This window comes from Cygnus olor, chromosome 3 (genome assembly GCF_009769625.2).
Source record: "Cygnus olor isolate bCygOlo1 chromosome 3, bCygOlo1.pri.v2, whole genome shotgun sequence".
Taxonomy (NCBI): Eukaryota; Metazoa; Chordata; class Aves; order Anseriformes; family Anatidae; genus Cygnus; species Cygnus olor.
In genome coordinates, this window is record NC_049171.1 from 80,542,688 (window position 1) to 80,556,793 (window position 14,106).

The 14,106-nt window shown below is 43.1% G+C and overlaps 1 protein-coding gene across 3 annotated transcripts in view; it reads right to left on the reverse strand.

The window, feature by feature from the left end:
* The window catches only part of LYST (lysosomal trafficking regulator), an 82,972-nt gene extending 69,627 nt beyond the window's left edge, over positions 1 to 13,345 (reverse strand). The window contains exon 1 of one of the 3 annotated variants that reach the window (XM_040551118.1): positions 13,234 to 13,345. The gene's annotated coding sequence lies outside the window, so the exon portion shown is untranslated. Of the gene's footprint in view, positions 1 to 634; positions 746 to 12,887; positions 12,988 to 13,233 lie in introns of those variants that run through there. The other 2 variants (XM_040551119.1, XM_040551120.1) reach the window with 2 other exon arrangements.
* Between the last annotated feature and the right edge of the window lie 761 nt (positions 13,346 to 14,106).

The following is a 14,106-nucleotide window of genomic DNA, read 5'->3' on the forward strand; positions in this document are numbered from 1 at the left end:
TTACTCTGAGAAAGTATGCCAACTAACTTGCTCTAAGGAGGAACTACTCTACTGCAGTATTTTTGTTTTAAGATGACATCTTTAATTGCTGTGATGCCTGGCAGTATGGAAGCAGACACTGTACTAAGTACCAGTAGCGTGGTAGAGTGTCTTAGCTTGTCTTTGGATTTCAGAGAGATTGTGTAGGTGAAATAAAAATCACAGATGAGCAAGACCATAAGAGAACAGCAAGAAGCCTACCAAAATCTTGGTTCACCAGTGCTGTGTACAATCCTAATGGGACAGTTACGGAATATACAGTGTGTCAGGACTTTGCATTGCTAGCCCTGAAAAAAATGCACACCCTTAAATTCCATACCACCCTCTAGAATATCATCTCATTTTATTTGAGGTGTTCTTTATGAATAGTAACCATGTCTGAAAGGAAAAAAATCCTCACGCATTAAAGAGAATAAATCACTTAAGCTGTGAATGACCTGATATGCAAATATAATCTCTTCACATCCATCTTTATATCATCCTCAGTTCAATTCCTATCAGTTCTGCCCTTTAGCCCCTTCCTGTGCCAGCTCTCAGGGGATGCACTTTCTATTTACTATTGTGGTATAGATATAAATATAGTATTGCACTTTACCTGCAATTGAAACTTGTAGTTTCTCTGGACTTTATTTCATTTTTATGAAGTTGCTCATCAGTTGAGCATCTTGAAGTATAGGAATGCCTTATACTTCAGTGGGCTTTGTATCTTCAAAAGAAAATATCAAAAGCTTTCTTGAAATAATTTAAGCCACAATGGAACTTAAAAATAATACCAGTTGTTGAGCGTTGAATACCAAATCATGAATATACTAACTTTATACAGCACTAATGATTAGGTATTATCTCCAACATCACTACAATGTGAGGGAATGATGAAAATGCAAAGAAGCTCATGCCCAGGACTAGTATTATGCATGAGAGTGAACTCTGCCTTTGAGTTGGCTGTGCTTTCAGCAATACATTGTCCAGAAATATCTGAAAAGTCCAGTAACACAATAAAAAGTACCAATTAGCAAATTACTATAGCAACACTGCAATGAAATATTATAGTAAGTCAAATGAAATCAAAATGCTCTAACATTAATTCACAATTACTTTCTGTAACTGCTGTCCAACAACTACCGCAAGGGTAAGAGACAAGGTGGAAAGTTTGGTGGTGGTCTCCAGTTCACACAAGAGCCTAAATTACTGCTCTGAAAAACCCACCTCCTCTCAGGCCTTTTAATTTTTATATTAATTTTACAGTACTAGCAAAGAACAACAACAGAAAACTATTTCAGTCTCCTGTTTCTTATGAAGTAGGTATCAAAACTTCTGCAAATTGCTTGTTAGTATCTGCCAGTCTAAAATGACCATGCTACTGAGTGCTATCCATACAACTGCATGACCCAGCTAGAATGCCTGAGTAAAGCAAAGTTACGTCTACCTGAGGTGTGCATGACATGCATGAGCCACTTGTAAGCCTTCATTTCCTGTAGCCCACTGTTATCTTCAATAAAAGCAACCAGTCTTGTATACAGGGTTATATGCTTTTAGCCCTGTTATACATTGCACTAAAGGAGCAATAGCCTTGTTTGTAAGAAAAAAATAAACTTATGAGAAGTTACTTTATGGGCTATTCAAACACGAGTAGAATGTTTGGCACATGCAGCTGTTAATTTGTTTACCTTCCCTAGTTTTCTGTTCCAGATAAGAGACAAACATTGACTAAGCTTTACACAAAGGCATGGCTGCGAGTCCTTTTGAGTACAGAGTACAATGAAGTTGCATTGTCAGTAGGTATGAAAATTAACACTTGGGAAAATGCTATTTATATAAGCCATTGTACAATACAGTTATTTCTGGCCTCAAATTCTAAAATTGGAACTGTTTTACTCATTCTCTGAAATAAAACATGGGAATGAGTCACTACTGGCCAATAAAAGCTATGTTTACATTGTACTCATTCCATTCAATAAATACTTGTCCCAGTCTTCTTGCCTGTACTTAACCTTTTTGCTTCGTAGAATATGCTTGTGACCTCTTCCATGATTTTAACATTAACGTGATTATATTAGCAGTGATTTTCAGGTTTACTTTGGAGTTAAACTTTCAATTTAAGCTCTGTTTTTTGTTAGCAAAGGACAACAGGTATGGTGAAGAGCACCAGCACATCACTGACAGAGACACTAACAGGCTTGCACAATTGTAACACACACATTGCCAGGTTTATTACAGAAACTGTTTATCTTGGTAGCAGCAGACACCAAAATTGACTCCTTGGTAGTGAAATGCAAGTAAAGCTTGAAGCTAATGTATTGCAGAAATTAGCATTCTTCCTTTTGTTCTTTTGATATTATTCCAAACTTTAAACAGGCTAGAAATGAATACCCAACTGGCACTGTCAAAATGGGCTATGAAACAGGAGCCATATGCAGTCCCTTAAGAAAACAGCACCTGTAATTCAAGCAGAGCATCAACAGAAAACTTGAGAGGCTTTCACTTTCATGCCTTGTTTTTACAAACGCAAGGCAATCAGCCAGAAGTGTAGCTTTAAAGCAGGCAGTGAACATTTGCTAACCATCCAACAACACTGATATTCAAAAACAAGAGCAAACAAGTGAAAACAAGACAGCTCAAGTACAGCTCATTCTCAAAACAGACATACCAGACAAGGCTCTAGCTCTGCAAAAGACCTCCTGCTTACTCCTTATTTCCAGCCACTTCCTGCTCTAACCTTTGCTCTCACTTATTAGCTATCTGGGGGGTCACAAAAGCAGACAAACTATGAAAATACATTAAGGCAACATTGTTCCAGCCATTAAGCTGCACATGAAAAGCAGCTTCGTAATATACAGAAGCTATCATAAGGCAACTGCAGGTAGACGTCAATTTCCTTGGCATGGTTTGATGCCTGGCAGTCTTTTATTTCATTAAGGACTTCAGAAACTGGCTTTTAGTCTTCTGCAAAATCCACTAGACCACTAATATTGCCAAAGACATTATTCAGACTCTCCCCCCAACATAAAGTGAAAAAATGCTTAGTATATTTGGAACAATAATATACACACTGTCTTCTTAACTGACCAGGGAAAAGTACATCGAGTTCATAATATGATAAACAAGTATTACTGCAATAAACACTGTAAGGTACACTGAGATCTTCAGAGCAATAGCACTGCTGTATACACAAGTGTTTGTGCATGTATAATCTTACTACTGCCGCTTTCACATAAAGTCAGAAGTGTATGCAGCTCCCTTCTCACTTACGTGGGATGCTCGCCTTGAAACACCACCACAAGACAAAGCCCTGCTTCTACACACATCTTAAGCCTCCTATAAACGTTGTCTACTTATGTTCTGCTGCCTAGATATTAAAATCAAATTTAAGCAGTGAAGCTCAATGTTTATACAACCTGGGAATTTGGGAATTAGATTTCTACTACTAAGTGGATGTGAAAGCACTTCATCTTATACTGAAAAAAGCTCAGAATTTTAGGGAACTAAAATATCTGTGCTTTCTGAAAAAGACAGTCCATAAATAAAAATGTTCCTTTTAATATGGTGTACAGCCAGCAATCCATGTCACAGTGCTTCCTAAATGAGTCATTTCTGTTGTTGAACAGGTATACCAAGGAAGAAGACAATCAAGATCAGACAAATGCTATGCTAAATTCAGCCAAACTAAGGAAATAGGCACTTTCCAAAATACCTACCACATGTGTATAAACAAGTCAGAAAACCTATAATCAGCAATATACCTAAGGATACAGGTACCTAGAGATATGAAATGACATTAGATGTCCAGACAAGTCGACTTCTCAGTTTCAGAAGTGTCATTCTTCTGATTGGGATACAGATCTATGAAATGCCACAGAATGTGAGGAAGTACAGACAAACAAAGCCTTTCCTTATTCCCAAATCATCATTTGCCATATATTTTCATGCCTCAGTGGTTTAGTGGTGGGTGTGGTTGTTCAGTGGTGGGTGTGGTTTTTTTTTTGTGGGGGGGGAGTTGTTTCAACAGTTGGAAAAATTGAACTCACAGGTAACTGGGCACAGAATTTGTTTCAGATTAAACTCCAGCAGATGCAGTTTAAGTTACTTCTAAAAAATATGCTGGCCAAGTAAAGTATAATCCAGTTTCTGGGATACCTTCTGACTTGTACTCTGCCCAGCAAGACTACTTCTACAATCTCAAAAAATTCCAGCACAATTATTTTTAACAGCACCTCTGAATGAATGATAGAAGCTCAAATCAAAATGGTATAACAGATTAATACATACACAATGTTCTTGTTTACATACAAAAAACATTTTCTTCATGAATTTCCAAAGTATAACTTTATGACACTACTTCCATTCTACAAACTCCAATTTACGTCCTTAGCATTTCTGCTACATACATTTTGTTACGTATCAGTCCCCGAGCAGAAAACCTACTAATGGCCATGAAATGCATCAGCTTGTTCTATCAGCTCCAAACAACCGGTTTCTAATTAATTAGCTGCCAGTGACTATAAAAGGATTGTAACTACAAGCTGCACATAGGGGACTGGAAATCAAGCCAAGAACAACAGTGAGGTATAATAAATTGCTCTAAGGAGGTTGCACAACCAGGGAGAACCAAAACCAAAAGAACTTGGCAAGGAAATAGCAGGTGATAAGGGATCTGAGTACCCAGAAAGGAAACCAGCTCACATGCAACCTAAACGCAGACTTGTCCACATACAAGCAATGCACCAGAAATATACAAACTGTATGCTCAGACCTCTAAAACATCATACAAATAAAACTAACTCCAAAGGTTAAAAAACAATCATTAAATTAAAAATTCTGAAATCCACCATGATGAAACTACTGGTAAAACCTAGGATTTCAGCAATTGTCCTAGTCTACTAGTGCCTCCTGTACCAGGGTATGGCAGAGGCCAAGCGTGTTATTCAAACCCAGCCCTCACGTTTTCTAAAGCATGCTAACACACCCCACTCATCTTAGTTCCTCCTGTGTATTAGTTGTCTTCTCTGCCACCACATCTGCAAGCTAACACCTCCTGGAGCACAGGAAACAGCTTCCCCATGTCTTCCATGAAATTCCTTGCATAATTCCATATAGTACATTTAGTTAATTGTTCTTTGTCAGGGGAGTCATTTTTATAAATGATCTCATTAAGGCCAATCCAGTGAATTTTGATGCATCACAGGCTACTGAAGTGTTCACAGCAGTGAAACACAGACCTCTTTTAAAGAACATTTAACTCAAGCTACAGCATCTTACCCAACTTGACCATGAAGCATTCATGTCATGATTTGTTGTTCATTTTCAAGTCTACTTCCAAAGAAATGCATTACCTGTTTAACTCATGACAGAACTTTTACAAGTAGAGTTTATTATGTTGCTGTAATTTCAAGATACTTAAAAAGTGAATGTTAAACTTAAGACATATGGCACCTGCAAATCCTACTCTCACTTCTGCAAATCCTACTCACTTCATATTTACTCTTTGGAAAGTATTATAATCTTGGAGACTAGAATTAAGTGTCAACTCTCCATTTGTAGAACACATCCAAAACTGATTATATTTCCCTTCCCCTTTATTACATGATGGTAAAATCTGTTAGTAGAAAAGTGGAATGCTTTAGTATTTCGGTTTTGTCTTGTCACAGGTTTTCCACACAAATACCTACCTGACTTATATGACCCTTACTTGGAAAAAGTACTAGATAAGAGTAAGAGCCCTTAGTGTAGGATTTTAAAAAGCGTCCCTTGTAATGAGGAGCTATGCAAGCTGCCGTAATGAAATGGAGCAGTGCAATGCTAACTGTGCTGAAAAGAAGGCACAAGAGATTAAGTGATCAGCGCAAGGAAAATTTTTCTTGCTGAAATTCAGCAGGTTGTGATCAGGTTCTGCCTTGAGCTACAAAGACCTGCATCCTTTTACAAGTTAGAGGATCAGCAACTGTTTCCCCCTTTTGAGTCTGAATGAAATAGCACTGATACAGTAAACAGCAAAGAGTCCCTCAGTTTATCTGCATATCACAAGTGCTTTGAGACAGCTTCTCAACTCAACATGGAATTTTGTTTAGTCATCAACCAATGTGAAACACCTGGGCATGCAATCTTGCTAAGCCTGCAATCAGGTTAGAGAAGATGAGTCATCGAGAAGATAAAAGTACAGCACTGATGAAAAGACAGGCTCCCGAACAACCACCTACACGCAAGTCACGCATTACCACTGTACATAGTATATGCTAGGCATAAGTTATGCTTAGCTTGTGGTTTTATACTATTCAAAGCAGTAACTATAGCCACATTGTCAGCCACATTATATGCATTCCAGTTCATTTAATTTTACATATTTCACACCAGCACATGCAGGTACTGAGGACAAACATTCCTTAGAGTAGGCACAGTGAACGCTGTAGGTTTGCGGAGATAATCACTGCTACATCAACTGTGTTAAAAACAAGTATGCTTACTGTCACGGAGACTGGCTAAAGTGCTCCAAAGAAGAATACCACCATGCTGTTACCAATACCATGAAAATGTTTAAGACAAGCTTGGCTACCACGGTCAGAGAAGACAAGAACCTGTTCAAGATGTTATCTCAAGTGCCAGAAGACAATGTCTGTAAGGAACACATGGTACTAGAGAAAGGAACTGATACATATGCCAACACAAGACAGAACTTATGTAGAAAAATAAACTATGAAAGACCACTAAGTTATTTCAAAAGAAAACCAGAGGATGAAGAACTTGATAAAACATTCAGCAGTGAAAAGGCTGAAGTTGCGAGGCTACCAAGTAAACCATGTTTGGAACACTTAGTACTAACAAGTTCTTCACCAAATTAAAAGATAACCAAGTAATACTCCAAAATGTGTTCTTCCAAGCTTTGTATTTGATAAACACCCCTCAAGAGACAAGAGAGCAAGTCTTGACAGCTGTGGTTGCGCAGTGGTGACTAACTCTGAAGATGAAGACTACATTCCACTCTAAACAGCAACAGGAAAGAAACAGTCTACTACAGAGGTCAAGTCGGAAGTTCAGGACCTCTCCAGCAGAAAGCCCACAGCGATGAGCCCCTGCAAAGCTAACCTGACTTTGAGAACATCCTCCTGCATTATTTGGCTGTACAGCAGATACTGTGGTCTCCAGTGCAACCAGGGAAAAATGCTGCAGTTGTGACCACACCACAAGTACACAGAACACACTGCATCTACCTGGAGACGATTTTAAACAACAAATGTCATCTTGACACAAATTGAAGTGTGATGTGGAAGACCATGCACGCTTCTCTGTAACCTGTGAGATTATACATTTTGACTGCACCAAAATACTCAGAGATGGAAGAAGCAAAAAGAGTTGAGCAGCATCTTGAGGCACTCTTGCTGAAGCAACGAGTAAAGGCTATTCCTGAAACTGAAAGCTTGGTAGTTAGAGGATTAGAACTAGAAAGCAAAGCGCTGAAGATAAACTTGGCCATTGCGTCTAAAGTACTCACCAAAAGCAGTTAAATAAGAGAAGATGGTCAATGATCAGAGTTAAAGAGGTCATTAACATGCAGAAGACACTCTGCTTCTGGGATTTTAAAACCAGTCTGTGAAATCCGTATTTTCTAGTCGTAATCACATGGGGACAAGACAGCAGGTAGCAACCTGAAGCTATTATGAGAAAATAGCATTTCCCAGAACAGAGTCTCACACTGTTGTTCCAGTTAAGCTCAGTGTGCCAGCTTCTTTGCAAAGCACAAGCAGCATCAGCTGCTTCTGGGGGCCTGACCCTGTACCTCTCCCAGGCTTTAGAGCAAAGGGAAACAAACCAGCCTGTGAACACCCTTGCCTAACCAGCAAGAGAACTACAGCCAGAAGGAGTCACACAACATCTCACTTCAGGTAACTTTTCTTCAGTGGAAATGCAAGTTGGGAACAAATCGGATTTTTGTTTTATTCTTGACGTTAAACTTCAAGAAAAAGCTTCAAAGCACTCAAAAATTAGTCAAGTACCGCAACACAGAAACTATAATCAATGATCATACTTTATATAATAATGACTAAGTGTGAAGTTTCCCAACATACCTACTAGCAAATAGACAAATATTTTAAAAAATTCTGAAACACTCTAGGAAACCATAAAGCCATTCAAAATACTAAAACCAGTCAAACTTTAAGATGTCCCCCAAACTACAGAAACCCATCACATGTACACACAAACAAGACTTGAAACTGTTATGACAGTTTATAAAGTGAATGAAGTGTGGCAGATGAAGACTAGATATACAGTGAAGAAGTATTTCTGGTAACCAAACATCACATGCAAATTTTTTTTCTGCAAATGCCAGGGATTTCACAGGACTCCAATAATGAAAGTGCCTTTGTAACTAAAGTAACTTAAGCTTTTAAAATAGTTTCTAATAAATTTAGGACCACCTTTTGGAGGTAAAGATACCCATGTAGAATTTCACCTAGATACCCAGATACATAAAAGTTTTCCTTCGATTTTTCATTATTTGAACTATAAATCAAGAGTGAAACTACACTCTTCTTCCTTAGATTTGAGAGATGCAGCTAATGCAAAGGCACATAATGTACATCAGGTAGCTACACGTTAGGTTTTATAGTCTGACAATTGTTTCATTTTCTCTAAAGCAAGCCATAAGAATGTTTGCCCCTAACTTGAGATTAGGATTGTTAGCCTCTTTCATCTTCTATTAGAAACAGAATAGGAAGTTGATACTTTTTAATAAATTATCTAAGTCTATTTTAGTGTCAATTACTGACTCAAATCTACAAAAAAACTACAAAAAACACCTGAAATATAGCATAAGTTTGTTGTACTTTTATTGATTCCTGAAACGCTACAAATGCTCAAAAATATTTCCTTAAATCTTTATATTTTCCTTGCTAATTCACTCTTTTCCAAAATTAAGACAAACTATTCATCCCTTCACAGTGCCATTTCTATCATTCATTCCTAATCTGGTTAGTAGAGTAAGGCTTAACCTTAGTGTTGATTACCAAGGTTAACAGATCAAGTTACATGTTTTTGCCATTCATCCCCCTCAAGAAGATAAATCTTCCGGAAATGTCTCCACAATACTAGAGAGGAATGGATAAAGTCATTTGCTGAAATAGAATTGTACAAAATTCAAAGTTTTAATGCTACCACTACCTGGCAATTCCCTTTTACATTTTATCTCCCCACTTCCCAGTTTTCTCTTAGAAAAGCAGACAGGCTTCTCTCTACAGCCACAAGTCCAAAGAACCAGGCGCCCACCCACTCCTGGTGCATCATGCACGCGTACTTTCCCTCACAGCACAATGATACTTGTAACTGCAGTCAAGAAGCTTACCTGGGGGTGGAGGAAAAGAGGGAAAAGAACAAATAAATGTGGGGATTAACTGAGACTGTTAGAATGGTTGAACAACTGCCTGACACAGACACAGCCTTGCAGAAAACAGTCTTCCAGCACCGCTCCCTACTTTTGTCCCCCACATCCCCACTACCCCACACTCCAGGCTACCAAAGCGCAGGCCGGTTCTTTCACAGGGTACCACGAAGTGATTCATGGAGTCCCTCCATTCCACGTGGCTCAAAGTGCTGTGCAAACAAGAGCTGCAGGAGGTAAGCCCCAGAAGTCTGCAGAGAACTACACAAGTTCAGAAGTGCACAAGACAACAGTTTCAGTGCTTACGTACCACATGGCCCATGCAAAATCACACCCGCAGTAGCAGCAGGCAGTAGTGAGCTATGTATGGCGAGGTAGAGGGCTGAGAAGTCTGAGAAGCAGAGCACAGACACAGAAGATGACAGATGAAATATGCAGTGGTGACTTCGAAAGGCCTACTGTAACTTCAATATGCAGGAAACCAAAACGTAATAGCTGTTTCAGCAGGTATCAGGAAATAGTACTATTCCAGGACTCCACTGGATGGACTACAGCATTACATACCTACCCCTTCTTCAACATACATAAGCTGATTAATTGTGTTAAATTGTTCTGCTTTGCACTTACCCTCAGCATTGGATTTAAGCTGTCTACCTGCAGAGCACAAGTCACACTAGCAAGACCCATGACTCTACCCTAATAGTTAGTACCAAAAGCCTAAAATCCCGTTTTTCTGGGAAGCTAATCAGACCCTAGGCTGTAAGCATAAGCCATTACAGCTGACAGTTTATAGCAAGAAAAACCTCTTCCACCAAGACTACACATGACATGCTTTTCTCTTTCCCCTTCCCCTTCACACATCCAGCATTGTTTCTGCACTGTTTTATCTGGAGGCAAGACAATCACTAATGAACTAATTTCAACATGTCACTGAAAGGCATGCTGAAATGCAGCATCTGAATGAGAAGTGAAGGGAAAAAAAAGTCTCAGTCTACTAAACACCACAATGCTTTATTGGTTCCTCCCAAGTAACCTCAGAAACTCAAGCAGATATCCTGCTCTGCCTAAGGGGGAGTCCCCACCTCCTGAGGAGCAGCTCAGCCCATCTGCAGCTCCCTGCTAGCGAGGCATGGCTATTCCTTCCCAGCAATTCTTCCTTTCCTCTTCCACCAACACTGCTGGTCCACTCAGTTTCTCGATGCAATCCATTTCCACAGGTTTGCAGAAAAGTTTTCTTCCAGCTGGCTTATGTTTGTGTTAAATTGCCATGCAGAGGTCAGTCGCTGCCAGAAAAAAGGAGAAGGCAGGAGGCAGATCTCCCCACAGCAACAAGCTGCTTGATCAGCTCAGGCGAACCAGAACCACAACAGAAGAGAAGTGCCCACAGATTCTTCTCCCTGATCTTGACACAACTTAAAACAGGTTTATCTCCTTCAGAACAGTGGTATCACAGGAGCTGATAGCTCTGATGATACCCACTCAATTACTTGATCCTATCTATTCTTCATCATATAACTGTGTGCAAGAGTGACTGACACTCACAACCATCTCCAACTGGAAGAGGTAAAACATAACCACAGGCATATACAGAGTCCTCCCTCCCTGCATATTACAATCCTTTTAAAACACTAAAATCTTTTTTTTGCTTTGTTTTAAAAAGGAACACCTTAAAGATGGCCCAAATTAACAACATCCAGTACTGACATCCCAGGCAGCAGCTGGTGCAGTTCTTCACTGAGGAAGCCCATGGAGCCTGATGCCTCATCGGAGAAGGATAAAACAGACCTTGGTGAGGGCTGATGACAGCTGTTTACTCCAATGAACCTTAATTTGTCTGCAGAAGGCAAGTGAGAGCATTTTCAGCAGCAAGTGCTTCCTGGTGCAACAGAATCCTCTTACAACATAATCTTTTCACCCTGTTTTCCCTCAGCTCCCTTCTACCCACAGAAGACAGGAACCATTTTTTGCTTCAGAATTCCTTCTATGTGCAATATTACCTATTTGAAGAGACTGAAGAGACAATGGCAAAATTCTTCAAATACACAGGAGTCCTAAGTCTCTGCACAAGCTACAAAGGTGTACAGTTGTACATTAATAAGGATGCATCATGGACTATGAAAGAAATCACTGACAAAAAATCAGAACTAGTAACTGCCTGAAGCATCTGTTAAAATTCATACTGCTTGCTTGTGCTCTTTGAGCTCAATTCCAAAGAAAGCTAAATAAAAGCAGCAACATACTTTTCCTGGGTGTTAAGAATGTACAGTTTCCCTTTCCTAATGTTTAGGTATCAAGTGTTTTACTTTCCAACACTGCTACTGTTCAAGGTGCTTAAAGTCTCTTCTTACTGTCTAGAACAGCACTACAAACTGATACAGAGGCATGGGAAAAGCCTACACAGGTCTAAGAGAAACAGAAGCAAAAGGAAGCATTTAAGAATCCTTATTAAATGGTTGCTGAACTAACAGAAAAGTCCTACAACAATTATTCAACATTTTAAAGATAAAAGAACAGAATTAGAACACCATATGAAAAGGTTGATCTCTTCTCAGCTATAACAATATATGAAAGCCTTCTCATTCTTCCTTCTCTTGGTATTTTAAGTGTCCAATAGAAACTCTCAGAGGCACCAAACAGCAAGTCTCCCAAGGTACCTAAGAGGATACTTTATTCTTTGCACTGTTGGCGATGGTCTGTCAGCCTACAGTTAAAGAAAAAAAAATGACGACTTTGATGACTCCTTACCATCCTGCAGCCCCACTATTATAAGCTCTCCTTGCAGACATTGTCTCCTGTCCAAGCAAGCAACCTCAACCAGAATATGTCAACAGACATACCTCTACTATCAATATTTCCTCCAGAAAGGGTTAAACGTTCCAGACATCTCTCCCCTGCTGCCTAGCAAAAGATCACGATACACATGACTAAAACAGACCTCCTCACTGCTTTTATGCCAAAGGCTACCCCCAGCAGTCCGCAGGCAGCGGCAGGATTCTGTTAGCGACAGAAGGCTGCGTCACTGACTCCGACTTTCTCCAGATGCTTTCATAGAAGCCTTCCTGATTCACGTGGCATCACAACCAGAAAAAGCGTCTCCCGTCCAGATTTTCTCCTCTAGCCAGTTTCCATTTATAACCGCGCTAGATGCTCTCCCGGCTCCTAGCTCACCACACGATGCTCCTCCTGAGCTCCTTCAGCCGCTCTGCCTCCTCTTACACAAGAGGTTTTGCCCTCAGCTCCAGCGGAGCACCTGCTGCCCCCGCTATCTGTACAGATAAGAGGCAGCTCTCGGTTCATTCCGGGATACCGGGCATTACCCGATCCCGAGGTATTTTCCCCCAGAGGAGCACCCCATCCCATCCCGGCCCGCCATCCGCCACCTCAGAGCACCACGGGAGCCCCGCCGCTGCCCACAGCGGGCACAACAACAACACCGCAGCGCCCGGGAGCAGGGGGCACGGCGGGGCGCGGCTGCCCTTACCGGGGCCCGCCGGGCAGGACCGGGGAGATCCAGCGCGCGCGGGGGCCGTTAAACGGCCGCCCCCGGAGCCACCGGGAGGGCGGAGCCACCGCCGCCGCCGCCGGGCCCCGGGGCTGGCCCCGCCCCTCCCGCGCGGCCCGGCCCGGCCCCTCCCGGGAGCCCCGCGGCGGGCAGGGCCCCGCCCGCGCCGCCGCCGCCGCCTCTTCCGCCTCCCGCTGCCCGGGCCCAGCGGCGCCGAGGCACCGGCCGCCGGAGGGACCCGCCTGTCCCGAGCGCCGGGGCCTGGGCCCGCCGAGCCCTCCGCACGCCGAGGCGGCGCTGCCCCGCTGCCCGCCGCCGCCCTTACCCGCTCCTTGCTCCGGCAGAGCCGGCACGCCCGGCCGCCCGCGCCGCTCTTATCCCGCCGCCGGCCTCCCGGCAGCCCATGGCGGGAGGGCCCGGCCCGGCCCCACCGCGCCGCCCGCCCCCGTCGCCATGGCAACGCCCGCCCCGCCCCGCCCCACCTGACGCCGCCGCTCCCGCTCCGCCGCCACCGGCGCGCGGAAGAGGGAAGGGGTGGGGGGGGGGGGGGGGGCGGTGTCACGCGCGAGCCGCAGCCAATCGGCGGCGCCGCCTGGGTGACCGGCGGGGAGGGGAGGGGGGGAAGCCCTCGGGGCGGGGCGTGCGGTCGGGGCCACGCCCATTCGCCGATAGACCACGCCTACTCCCGGCAAGCCACGCCCCCGGAGTGCTTTTCGGCCTGGCCCGGCCCCAGCCCCCCTTTCCTTTTCAGACCCTGTGCAGGTAAACCCGGCGTGCAGTGAAGTAACCACGGCGCTGTGCGCACCCTCCCCGGGAGGCCGACTGGCAAGGCCGGGCCATTTATTAGCTGTCTGCAAGGGGCAGCAATCCGTCACGGGCCATGTTAACAGGCGCACGCTTTATATATTGACATATTGACATATCCGTGCATAAGTGCCCTTACCCTAAGCCTGCCCGGGTCTGACAAGCCCTTCTTGTGCCTCAAAACCAGGCAAAGGCACGCAGGGTGCTCAGATGGCCTTACTGTAATGCACCCCCCTCACGCCTCTCCCTGGTGCATCGCCCCACTGCTCCCCGACCTCTGCCGCGTCTCCTGGTGAGGACTTTACCCGGCTTCAACTCATATTAGCGCTCCATTTGCTCTCTGGTTGCCTGCTGGCTACCACAATAGCAAATTGGTACTGTAAAGCTTAGGTCA